General features: G+C 35.8%; 1 pseudogene; it reads right to left on the bottom strand.

Annotated features, from left to right (window-relative positions):
• Window positions 1-1,425: 1,425 nt before the first annotated feature.
• Window positions 1,426-7,076, bottom strand: LOC149538310 (uncharacterized; annotated as a pseudogene).
• Between the last annotated feature and the right edge of the window lie 1,668 nt (window positions 7,077-8,744).

The raw sequence follows: 8,744 nt of genomic DNA, 5'->3' as shown, positions 1-8,744 counted from the left end.
ATATGAGGAACCAATCTCATAGTATCATTTTTTCAGATGACTTTACCAAGTGGTTCAAGCAATTATGGAAGGAAACACAATAGAAATGACAGAATTTGTTTGACCAAGATTCATTGAGGGCTTGAGAGGAGAAGAGCTTCCTCTTTAATGACCTTGGGGAACCAAGCCAGGATCAAAAGGAGGTAGAACCCACTATCCAATATTATTTTTTAAGCATTTTGGCTTGGGATTTAGGATTGGCAAAGAAACTTACATATAAACCTTTTAGAATTTGTTTGCAAAATGAAATATGAAATCAAAGTTTCAAGTTTTAGTTATTATGGAGCCAATCATCAACAAATTTTGTGGAAGGAAATTTATCTACTTCAACAACAGAAAAATAAATAATGTAACTCCTTAATATAGTTTTTTTTTCACAATTTCAACAAGCATTTCTAGATTTGGAGAAACAAAGAAAGGTAAAGCAACAACCCCATTGTTCTTATTAGATCCATAGACTCCATGAATACTTGATAAATCAAACTTTGCGCTTGCGTCAATGGCAATGCTAGAGTTGACAACTGCCTTGGAGAACAATTGGGGTCTTGCAAGCAAAGAGTTGATGGTTGTGGGGGAATCAATCAATTTCGAATTGATAGAAGCCATTGATGCCCTAGATGAATCCATAGGAGAGATAGGGGGAACAAAAGTTGTCGAACGACAGAGGGAAGAGGAAGAATTTTCAATCATATTAAATGTATTAAAAACATGGAGCGAACACACATGTCACTGTCGTTGGAGAAAGGAAATTATCTTGTCATCGTTTTTGCCTCCTTCGCATAAAAATGTTATGAAGTCTTTTCATTTAATAATATTTTCAATTACTTTATGATTTGTTATATAATATAATTAGGTTGTTAGAAAATTAGAATAAATTCAATTATTTATGATGTATTATATAATATAATTACATCATGAGAAAATTAAAGTATATATAATTAAATCAAAAATACAATTAAAAAATAAAATAATTATGTTTTTATTATTAATAATTAACAAATTCAATTAATATTTCACAAAACATATTAGAAATCACATTGTAAATATTATAATATTTATGAGGACATATTACGAAAATCACATGGTCACGGTTTCGTATTTCATGGAAGCGCAAAAGCTGCTAACATTTAATTTAAAATACATGCCTACGAAACAAGCAGCTTCTACTTTCCCTCGTAAAGGAACAACAAGCCAATGTCTGACTTGAGGTAGCAATCGTACAAAGACTGTATACCTTGTGGATTAAGCCTTAAACATCACACACTAAGGAAGAAATTAAGCCTAGAAAAGTAAGTCAAACTTTGACTATTTAACACTTTTGCACTCGGAATCAAGCCTTAGTTTGTGATGTTTAAGCCATTCGGTGGATTAATGTACGTGTTACAATTATTCTTCTTTTGGAAAGTAAACGGCTTCATCCTCGCTATCGGATTCGCTAATTAAAATACTTTTGTGATGCTGATAAAATGTCTCTTTGCACTTATCTCGACCGCACGTTACTAATCTCTCCACTACTTTTCTCATAGAAGGCCGCTGGTTAGGCACTCTATTTGTACAAACCAAACCCCAATGCAAAACACGCATCATTTGTTCGATGCAGTTATCTCCCACCATACGATCGTCAAACACTGCCATCTCTTCTCCGCCCATCAAAATTCTGTTGCGTATCCATTCCACGATGTCCCAGTCCTCTCCATACTCCACCTCTCTTGTCGCTTTCATCCCCCTCACCAGCTCTAAAATCACCACTCTGAAACTATATACATCACTCTTCTCGTTCACCTTTAGCCTCTCCGCATACTCTGCATCACAATACCCAATTTTAATAAAAAGTAGAAGATAATTTGCGCAAGAAAAGACTAATCTAATTTGTGGAAGAAAACTAAGGTAACTGGATGTGAAGGAGTGAGTTCTCATACTTAGGGCTATGTATCCGTGTGACCCCACGTAACCAGAAACCGTGAACTCATACCTCAGCTTGTTTAGCTCTTTGGATACCCCAAAATCTCAAATTTTAGCCCCAAATTCCTCATCAAGCAAAATATTTCTGGATTTCACATCTCTGTGCAATATTGGAGGGCAACAATCATGATGCATATAACTCAGCCCCCGAGCTGCGCCAAGAGAAATTTGATAATGGATCGGCCATTGGAGATTTACTTGTGGTCCTGATCGATTTCCATGCAGAATGTCGAACAAACTGCCGTTGGGCATGAACTCGTACACCAACAGCTTGAAATCAGAGTCTTCACTTGAAATGGAATAGAGAAGCTTCAAGATGTTGTTAACATATTAATCATTAGGATTATAGAATTAGGTTATAAGTTTTAGTTTTGGTAGTTATTAAATAGCAATTGAACTGCTAAATGACTACTTTATATATGTAATAAATCTGGGTGAACAACATACGAGAAAGTTTCCATTTTGTTTACATTATTTTTTACTACATCAGATTTCCGAGCTTAACAGTGGTATCAGAGCAGCCAAAACTGATGTAGTAGAAGGATGATTTTGAGAGAAGAAGTTGGAAAGAAGTAGAGAAAACAAAGATGGGAGTTGGGATCAGCGAAAGAGAATATATTGCAATGAAGAACGGAGTAATAAAGAAATGAAGTTTCTATTTAAATGTTATGGTTCTTCACCCTCTCGGTTACATTTCTCTATTCTCAATCCCTAATCATTGGTTGCATTAAACAATGTTATGCTGTGTATTCCAAATCTACTTTGTTTGGTGTTTGCAGTAGTGCTCGGTAATAGTCTTCTAATCTTGAATTTGTATGGAGTTTTCATTAGAGGTTTATAGTTTATTGAATCAGATTTTATTGGAAGAGTTTTAAAGTTTATTGTAACCGATTTGGTTCATTATTGACAATGATAACCAAGCACTATTTGTGCCTCTGATATCAGTTTAAATGAAGAAGTTTGCTTTTATATGAACCGGTTCTTGAGTGGGTTTAATGTTCTTTTTATCGGGTTGGTGTAAGAATTTTTTAAAAGATTATTGAATTCGGTATCAGTTAGATTCAATAGAAGTATTGTGGTATCCATTCACGATACTTTGAGTTCAACAGTTTAATGTAATTGGTATTGACAAACTGAACTCAAAAATCTCTGTTAGAATTGGTTCTTGGTATCGATTTTATGGAAGAAGTTAAAGTTTATTGGAATCAGTTTATTGCTTATTGATAATCGAATTGAAGATTTCTGTTTGATTGAACACAAAGTTGGTCAAACAATATTTTTCACAAGTTATGAGAATGGAGATCAGAATTTAAAGATATCTGTTTGTTTTAATTCTCAGTATTAGAATCTTGGAGTTGATTTCATTCATTATGGGCGAATAATAATCAAGAATTCTTTGTGGCTCCTATAAAGAGGAGGATATTGGATCTCGATTGGAAGAAACTTAATGTCCTTTTTGTTAATTGTGTATGTGTGGGTGATTTCTTTGACAGCCTGATGAATATATATATATATATATATGAAAGTGTTTGTCGTGTGGAAATCCTTGGTATAACTAAGGAGTGGGCTCAAAGCTTTTGTGAAGGAGGTATAACAAATATGTATTGTGAAATTCTTATGAAGAGAACATGAAATTTCGATACTCACTATTCTACTTTTTATTCTGAATGGAAAGGTGGCAGATGCCCCATTATATACTTGAGCCAAACTTGGAAGGTATGAGGATCTCTTAAATGTTCTGGGATTGGAATTTGGTAGGTGAGTTTGACATCAAAAATGACATTTTTCATATCAAGTAGTAATATTATTGGTATTTGAATATTCAAGGTTGTAAGCCTCCTAATTTAATGTGTATTAAGAGAATATCAAACATATATGCAGATTCTTGATAAAAAAAAATCTTCCCCAAGAGGGAGTGCATCAAAGTTGAGGGTTCAAATGAAATTACCAAAGTAAGTGGTGATTTCAGTATGTCAAATTCAAAATCAAGTGAGTGACAATCTCATATTCAAGTTCCCAGTAAGTGACAATTTCCGATTCAAGTTCAAGTAAGTGGCAATTTCAAATTTAAATCCAAACAATTTCAGATTCAAACTCTATGTAATCATTTTCAAACAAATCAACAAAACAAATTCATTGCATAGGTAATCTATGCTATTATCAAAATGTCATATGGACAAAATAATTCATAACATCCAATGTGTGTTATTTCATGACACCCAGTGTATGCTCTTATCAAATTGTAATATGGACAAAGAAGTCCATAACACCCAATGCGTGTTATTCTATTGCACCCAATGTGTGCTCTTTTCAAATTGTAATATGAACAATACAAGATCATTGCATCCAATGTGATCTCTTTTCAAATATTATGCACCCAAAGTGTGCTAATTCCAATGGAATAAAATAAGTCTCAAACTGAGACCTATCAAAGTAATAGGCTCATTATATAAATTTTAAGTCCAATAATGGATAACATGCTAAAGAATAAAAGTTTGAACCCTATAAGTTCAAATGGATTTTAGATCACATCACAGATACAAGATTTCAAAAGATGATTCGAATCAACCAACAAATGCTTCTGGTTGAGTTCAAAGTTTCAAGAGTTCAAAATACTCCTAATTTCATGTAACCCTTTCCAATTAAGGTGGGGATGTTAATGTATTAATCATTAGCATTATAGAATTAGGTTATAAGTTTCAGTTTTGGTAGTTATTAAATAGCAGTTGAACTGCTAAATGACTACTTTATATATGTAATGAATCTGAGTGAGCAACATACAAGAAAGTTTCCTTTTTGTTTACATTATTTTCTACTACATCAGATTTTCGGGCCTAACAGATGTTAGCATGCCTGATGACTCCCAATTTGTCCACCTCCGCTTCCCCCATTTTACTCTCTCTTCCAGTTCTGCTCGTGTTCCGGATCTTAACAGCTATGGCTTGCTCGTTCTTTAGAATGACCTTATAAACTTTTCCAGCACCTCCAGAGCCAATCACGTTACTCTCCCTGAGATTGCGAAGGATGAATGCCTCGTCCATTTCTGTTGAATGGAACGGCGTCATCTTCCACGACTGCGTGTCTGCATAACGCCGCTTCGAGGAGCGAGACAGATAAATGCACCCAAGGTAATGACGGCAACTATAAATAAAGATGTTATCAGAATGGTGACTAGCCTCTGAGGTGACATTTTACTTGAAGATGAACACGAAGGTAGCATTAGATTCCGCGCTCCGCATAGCTTCGGGTTACCCACAAAGCTGTCGTTATAAGCCGGATTGTCTAAGCCATCTGGGATGCTCCCAGACAAGCGATTGTAGGATACATTGAAAACGTTCAGATTTGGTCCTCCCATTTCGACAAGAACCCTTCCAGAAAGCATATTGTTTGACAAATCAAGACTATTTATTTTGCTAAATGATCCAAGGATTTCGCCCGTAAGCCTATTGTAACGCAAGCATATTGTTTGACAAATCAAGAGTATTTATTTTGCTAAATGATCCAAGGATTTCGCCCGTAAGCCTATTGTAACCCAAGTTGACCTGAGTGAGATTCTTCAGGGACGTTATTTCCTCAGGAATCTCTTTTGAGAGAAAATTGTGGTCCAGCAGGAGAATGTTGACCGAAGTCAAACTCCCGAGCTGAGGTGGAATGGGGCCTGAGAGGTGGTTGTTGCTAGCTTCAAACACTTGAAGTTCTGTAAGCCACCCAACTTCTGGAGGAATTACTCCGTGGAAGAGGTTGTTGCTTATCGTCAATCGAATCAGACTCGTTGCATGGCAAATTGCGGGTGAAATCTTGCATTGGAACTCATTTTTCTCTAAAAACAATCCCTGGAGCTTGTCAGAACCCCATAGTCCCGGAGGAATCTCGCCGCTCAGCTGGTTGTCGTCGATGTAGAGATACTCTAGAGATTTGCAGTCTGCAAAGAACGAAGGCAGAGAACCGTTGAATTTGTTTGATGTGCAAACGAAGCCATACAACACTCCTCCCCTGCACAGAATCTTCGGCAGAGGGCCTTCCAACCCAGTATTCGACACATCAGAGACCACGAAACTGGAATATGAGCCTAAACTCTGGGGCAACAAGCCACTGAAACTGTTGTACAGCATCAAGTTACTCAAGTGCCGGAGCTCTCCGATCTGAGAGGTGATGTTTCCGGTAATCGAATTGTTTTGCAATTTAAGAAGACTCAGATATGTGAGATTACCAACTCAGTCGGGAACCGTGCCTTCGAGCTGATTGTGCCCCAAATCCAAAATGGATAACCTTGTGAGCTGGTCTATGTTCGCGACACAGACATCAAACTGGCAGGAATATCGCCAGAAAGATCATTCTGCGACAGATCCAAGAACTCCAGTCGAGTTAAATTGCCCAAGGAAGAAGGGATTTCTCCAACAAGACTGCAGTTATCTAGCCTTAACTCTTGCAGCTGCTTTAAATTGCCAAGCTCTCTCGGTCTAACACCGGGATGCAAATGATTACCCCCAATCGTGAAGTTTCTCAGAGACACCAAACTACCTACAAAATTAGGGAATGCCCCAGTCAGACTATTTTCGTGCAACAAGAGAGCTTCTATCTTTGGCAGGAGGCCGAAGGCTGGTGAAATGGACCCGCTAAAAGCATTGTAGGACAAATTCAGAACTCTCAACTCCGTCAATTCGTAGATATGAGTCGGCAGCTTTCCAGTGAAGCCGTTGCTTGACAAATCGAGCTTTTGCAAACGGTTGCAATTGAATAGGGCGTCTGGGGAAAGAAGAGTGGAAGCATTGGCCTGAAGAATCAAAGCTGTGAGGTTGGGAAGGCTGCAAATGGCAGAAGTGAAGTTGCCAGAAATGGAGTGACCAGTGAGATCAACAGTGGTAACTCCGTTGAACTCATCACAGGTAATTCCTTTCCAAGCGCATGGAGTTTCCTGAGAGTCCTTCCAGTTGCTCAAAGCATTACTGCTGTCTCCACTCTCCATTTCCGAGAGTAAGCAAAATTACTCCGTCATGTGACAGAGAAGCACAGTGGGGAAGCAAAATGAAATAGCTGAGAATGAATGAAAACAAAGCGAGCGTTGTGTGGAACATGATTGGGTGCACAGTGTTTCAGCAAATTCAAATAACGATAAGAAAATCTCTCTGTTTCGCTCGGTTTGTAGTTACAATGGCAAAGCGCTTCTGGATTTCAATTAATATCCTTTTCTGACGGTATCCCCTACTATCAACTTGAAGATATCTAACCTTTTTGGGTGGTGTGGACTTGGCATGGTTTTGTCTAAGAATATATTTGAAGGAAACATCGTTGAACCGGCTGAGAAGGAAACTCGAAAGTGACGAAAGACGGAGAGACGTGATTAACACGCGATGCATTCGATCACTTTTATTTTGAAAGTGAAGTCCTCAATCGGTTTCATTTGTGAGATTATACAAAAAGTCTTTCTTTAAAATTCTTGCGTTTCCTTGGTAAGATGCGTCTATTATTGAAGGACAAGGAGGTCAGTTTGGAATCATTTAGGCGAGAGAACTTTCTCTCTTTCTATATATATATATAATGTGTGTAAGTACCTTATTTATTAATTTATTTTAAAATGTTATATTAGTCAATTGGTCATTGTTTTAATGGTGAAATGGAATGATTCTAGATGAGCCTACTAAAGATTAAGTATTGTTAAGTGCAAAGATTCAAAAATAATAAGAGATGAAGTCAAGATTGTGTCTTAAATGAATTTAGGTGGAATAAATACTCTCAAAGCCTGACTCAGGAAAACTCCATAAAAAATTAATGTTACATTATTATATTATTACTTTTGTCTATTATTAAGATACAATTTTATTATTAAGTATACTTTTATATTTTAATTAAATAGTTTCTAAATACAAACAATAATAGACTATTATTAATGGTATTATATTATTATATTATTTTGGGTAATACACTTTCAATTTTCTATAATTAATACATTATTTCTAATCTATTATTGTACTACTAATAATATACTTATGTATTAAATAAAAAAATATTTAATAATAACATTGTAATTATTCTATTTCTTATAGAGAGATAAATTCTTGTGCTTCTTATCAGTGTAGTTAATATGACTGTAATATGCCTTCTACATAGTTAATGACTACTAAGTGCACCTTGGTGTGCAATGGATATGTCGAAGAGATATGGGAGGGAGCATAAATTTAAAATATGAAATTAATTGAAGGAAGGTGCAGTCCTATTATTGTTTACTTATGTGACTCAATTTTTCTTTTGAAGTGCTTGTAGAGTTGCTAGTTAGAACAAATGGCAAAACTGGAGCTAGTTTTTGCATCTCTACTATTACACAATTGCCATGTTTCTAAATGAACATTATACAATAACTTGACATTTTAGAGTCATTTGTGTAATGATAAAAAAATTATGTTATTTGAGGACTTTGCATTTGATAATTCTATCAAGCACACCTCCTCCTCTTTCTATTGAGAAACATATGCATGCATATAATTTGAAATCCCTAGTATATGAAGGCTTGCAAGTTCATGAACTCTAGAAATACTTCTAAATATCTTAACACTTGTCGAACAATATTTCCACTCTTGACTATTATTCTTTGAACTACAAGGCCTTGTGATTTGTGTATTATTAAGGAACATACCAATTTTAGTGGTATATGATGATGTTTTCTTTGATTCATTAGGCTTACAAGAACATTTTTTTGGTTGTAGTGATCCCATGCTAGATCTATGTGGTTTCTAAATTAAATTATT

The sequence above is a fragment of the Cupressus sempervirens genome, chromosome 9, assembly GCF_028749045.1.
Source record: "Cupressus sempervirens isolate cs-2001-9-10 chromosome 9, ASM2874904v1, whole genome shotgun sequence".
Lineage (NCBI taxonomy): Eukaryota > Viridiplantae > Streptophyta > Pinopsida > Cupressales > Cupressaceae > Cupressus > Cupressus sempervirens.
This window is presented reverse-complemented; position numbering and strand designations above follow the sequence as displayed.